Source organism: Nycticebus coucang, chromosome 6, assembly GCF_027406575.1.
Source record: "Nycticebus coucang isolate mNycCou1 chromosome 6, mNycCou1.pri, whole genome shotgun sequence".
In the NCBI taxonomy this organism is placed as follows: Eukaryota; Metazoa; Chordata; class Mammalia; order Primates; family Lorisidae; genus Nycticebus; species Nycticebus coucang.
The window spans coordinates 111606526-111611149 of NC_069785.1; the positions used below are offsets into that span (position 1 = coordinate 111606526).

At 40.1% G+C, this 4624-nt stretch overlaps 1 non-coding gene across 1 annotated transcript; it reads left to right on the top strand.

Annotated features, from left to right (window-relative positions):
- Nucleotides 1–2759: 2759 nt before the first annotated feature.
- Nucleotides 2760–2904, top strand: LOC128589284 (U4 spliceosomal RNA). The gene has a single exon (XR_008380886.1). It is a non-coding gene; the product is annotated as a U4 spliceosomal RNA (small nuclear RNA).
- The last annotated feature ends 1720 nt before the right edge of the window (nucleotides 2905–4624 follow it).

Here is a 4624-nt window from a genome sequence, read left to right on the forward strand (position 1 = left end):
TGATTTGTAAAACGTAAGTTTTTAACCATGAAGCATAAACCTCCTAAAGTGGTCTGTTTATTCTTGAGGCTGAAGGCCTATTTTGCAGAATAATTTTTCTGCAACAGATTTTTCAAGCAGACAAGAATAAAGAAATAGACAACACAGGGTGCAGGAAAATCTTTGAGGTGCCTAGAGGCATGAGATTTGTGGATTTTTAAAAGGCTGTGATAAAATAAAAGTCTTAAAATGTTTCCCTTAACTCTATAAGAAAAAAAAACTCTCAAAAATGTGTAAACACCACATTTTAAAATGTCTCACCCCTTCACCCCTTTAATGGCTCCATATTATCATTAATCTCTCAAAAGACCCAAAGATACTTGCTCAAAGAGGGCAAGCTTCATCAGGAACTGTACTGGATATGAACTCGTATCTCACACACCTTTTGATCATTTCTAAGTCAGCTCTGCTTCGATGGTCTTAGTTATTCCATTGTGACTGAGATTTCACTCTAGGAGCATTCGCTCTTTTGGCATTGTTACTTGTACTTGAATTACTATTTTTATTCATCTACACTGTAGGGAATTAAGAGTTTTCTAACCCATTTGTCCATCTTCAAAAATAGTTTTGGATTATATAATCCAAAAATCCATTTACCAAGCATAAAATATGTCACATTTAAAGCAAAAGGTAGCTCCCCTGGCTGTGAACTCCCACTCCGGCCTTCTTTTAGAGCACTTATCGTAAAGTTCCTGACCTGTGACATCAGACATGCAGAACTACAGAAGCGTCCAAGATACTAAATGTGGGTTAAATTGTTTTAAATAAAAATGGAAATAGAATTTCCAATATGTTCTTCCACATCCCCCAAGTCACACACACTTCACTGTAGAGGCTACTGCAGTGATAACACAGATATGAACAGGTTCTTTACAGGACATGTTTCTGAAAGGACAGTTCTTAGGCTGTTTGCATCAGAATCACTGGAGTGCTTGTTTAAAATCATAGCCTCTCACCCCATAGACATAACAAGTCAGCTTAAAGCAAATATAAATTTTAATAGTTTCTCTGAACCCCAGTGGGTATGTGCTTTAAAATCTCTGGGTCCAGGACCCAGTAATTTGCATGTTTTACAAGAAATCCTACTGCTTTTACAAGTGTCCAACCATTGAAGAAAACATTGTATATTATTCATTGACATATATACCTCTCTAAAAATCATCCCCAGAGTGTCAAGCTGCCAGATTTCTAGTATATTTGGGATTTTTATTTCAGGGAAAACATTTTAATTTAATAAGATACAAAGGATCAAGATGCCAAATAATACAAAACTCAGATTATTAAATTATTAAAGAACTCATAAAATTGTGTCTAAAAACAAGTCTGATACCTGGTATCTCTATATCCCATTTTATAGATATAGCAACTAAGCCTAAAAGACAGAGTGTATAAACTGTTTAAGGAGAAGATTTATATATGTGTGTATATATATATATATTCTTTTTTTTTTTTTTCATAGGGACAGTCTCACTTTATCATCCTCGGTAGAGTGCCGTGGTGTCACACAGCTCACAGTAACCTCCAGTTCCGGGGCTTAGGCGATTCTCTTGCCTCAGTTTCCCAGTAGCTGGGACTACAGGCACCCGCCACAACGCCCAGCTATTTTTTTTGTTGCAGTTTGGCCAGAGCTGGGTTTGAACCCACCACCCTCAGTATATGGGGCCGGCGCCCGCCTCACTGAACCACAGGCGCCGCCCAGGAGAAGATATTTTTTAAGAGTTATTTACATTCAGATCTGTGTTATCACATGCATAAATGGACTCACCTTTGTAAGTTAAACTGTATACCATTTGGCTCAGCGCCCATAACACAGTGGTTATGGCACCAGCCACATGCACTGAGGCTGGCAGGTTCAAATCCAGCCCGGGCCAGCCAGAACAACAATGACAACTGCAACAAAAAATAACTTTTGAAATCTTCAATGGTTTATACAGAATCTTAAATGAAACCTAAGGTGCTATGTTATTTCTAAAAGTCAAACAGCATTACTGGTCTATTTTCTTCTTTTGCCCCAGCTTTCAGCATCAGAAATAAGATTAGACAGACTTTTTCCTTGTCACAACAATGGGGGCCCATTTGTTGTCTACATATCTTGCTCTGTAAACCTTTTTCATCCTCAATAAACTTTGTTTCATAAAAAAGAATAAATAATATTGGATATCATCATTGTCTCTTCTATTTGAAGTATGGGAGCATGTGGTTGACAGAAAGCTAACCAAACCTAGAATTTACTTTTCAATACCTCTACGAAGTCTATTAATATTCTACAGGTGAGGACTTAATAATTAGCATTGATTATGGAATCTTTCTTCATGAAAAGACAAGCAGGGCTGCGGCCTGAATACTGGTGTCTTTGTCAGGTAAGTTCAAACTCAGTCCCTACAACAGCATTAAGGAGGGGCCTTTGGGAAGAGGAGAAGTTGTTAGAGAGCTCCACCCTCACAAGCAAGATTAGCACCCTTGTACTAAGAGGATAAAGGAGCATTTCCCCCTTCTGTCCTTCCACCATGAGAGGACACAGCAAGAAAGTGCCATCCACAGAGAAACAGGCTTTCACCAGACACCTTGGTACCTTGGCCTTATACTTCCCAGTCTCCAAAACAACACGGAAGAAATTTCTGTTACTTAGACAAGGTATTTGGTTACAACAGGGAGAACAGACCAAGACACATACCAAATAAGCAATGGTTTTGAAAAATTCATTTGAAACAAGAGATTTAAGCTTTGCACAGTGGCAGCACCATTGCCAATGAGGTTTATCCAAGGTGCCATTATTGTTAATTGAAAACTTTTCCCAATACCCTGCCATGGCTGCTTGTAATATAATTAGTTGGCACAGGCAATTTTTGATGGTCTCTGTAGAGACTGAACGGGAAATAAAAAAAAGAACCAAGAAGTTGAAGTTTAATTATCAACCTGGTAACATAGATAGACCACGATCTTGTGTGAACAAATGTTTTTCATGTTTGTCATTATTATTTAGGGCTTGTGAATTTCTGACTTATTTCTTATGTCATCCCCATATTACAAATTCCTCCACAGTTGTAAATACTTTTTTTGGCCAATTACATATATGTTTTGGAAGCAGTGGCTCACTTTAATTAGTTCTAATCTAACTCAAGGTGATTAGAGTGAGGTTAGGTGGTTAGATAAGCATTGGCTGAGAATTCAGGAAACAAAAAGTTAGGGACAAATTGTTAAAGACACGAGGGTCTAGGGCCAGAACAAATACAGTAAGCTCCTGGCCATGTTTCCTTCTGTGAAGCAGTCACTCGTGATCAGGAGGTGGCAGCAGTGGAAGCAGGAACTTCTTGGGGGAAAAGGAATCCTGGGGTAAATACTAACACTGAGAACTCAGGGTCCTGTCTCAAGAACCTGGGAATCATCCAAGGCTTTTGGCTGGGAACGAGGCCTTTAGAAGGTGTCACTTCCTGGAGATGATCCTAGACTTCTCCTGTTTGAGAGTCCAAAAGAGGAGTCTAAGTACCAGAGTCAAGGGATAGGCATTTTGAGCAGAGGTTACCAAGCCTGCAACAAAAGGGCTTTCAAAAGTCAGCCCACCAAGGAAAGTCACCAAAAAGTAATAGACACAAACCCGCTATAAGAAGAATCAGATGAATTAGGATTTTAGCCACAAGCCACAGAACAGAGCAGAAAACAAATCTGACTGGGAACTCAAAGATGAACATGTCATTGATCTAGGCTGGGCCTCTGGTAGCACATGGGCAGGCCTCCTGGAGCACAGGGGGCTCAGCTAGGGGATGTTTTGGCAATGGAGAACCATCATATATTGGTTCAGTTTAGTTCAATTTCCTGGGCTATCTAGGTGCCTGTTAGAGCAGTTAAAAATCTAATGATGTAGATCACTTATGCCCCCTTGTCAGTTAGATGTTAAATAGTGACAAGAAAGGAAACAAGGGCATCGATTGTCAGCTAAAAGAGGACTAAGGATCGTTTCCAGTATCTTGAAGAGATGGTTCAGGGAGAAGAAAAAAAGTCAGACCTAATCACCAAGAGAGGGAGAGATACCACAGCAAGTTCACTTCCAACATGACTCCTTACATTCTTGGTTGTGCTTTTTATGAAGCATGGCTTCTTCTCAAAGCTATCTAGAGCTGCCCTTGGTGCTGCTAGAGAAGTCTGCATCAGGATGCACTCGTAGGATGAGGAGAAATGGAGAAAGGAGGTCAAACCATACTAACGGAGGAAAAGCTGAGAATTGTTTGGTGTTCTAAACAAAACACTTAGATTTGAGAGATCATTTGCGTTTCCTAAGGGAAAATGTGCTTCAGGAATATTACTTCCATTAGCCATACTTTTCAGGTTTTATGAGCAGGGGTGAGTGCAATATGTATTGAGTTATCTGGACCAGAGTCCAGGATGAAGTGAGAATCAGGCATCCTTCAAGTCACAGGAGAAGGCAGTAAGCATGAGATACACAGCAGAGCCTCGGGCAGTCCTTTTAGTACAAGCCATCCTCTTTTACATCAGGATCCACACTCATGCTCTCATGTCTGGGTCAGTTTGGAACAAGGGCTTGGCAGCATGATCCCAAGGCAGAAGATGGCAGGCAGACAGCTAACAC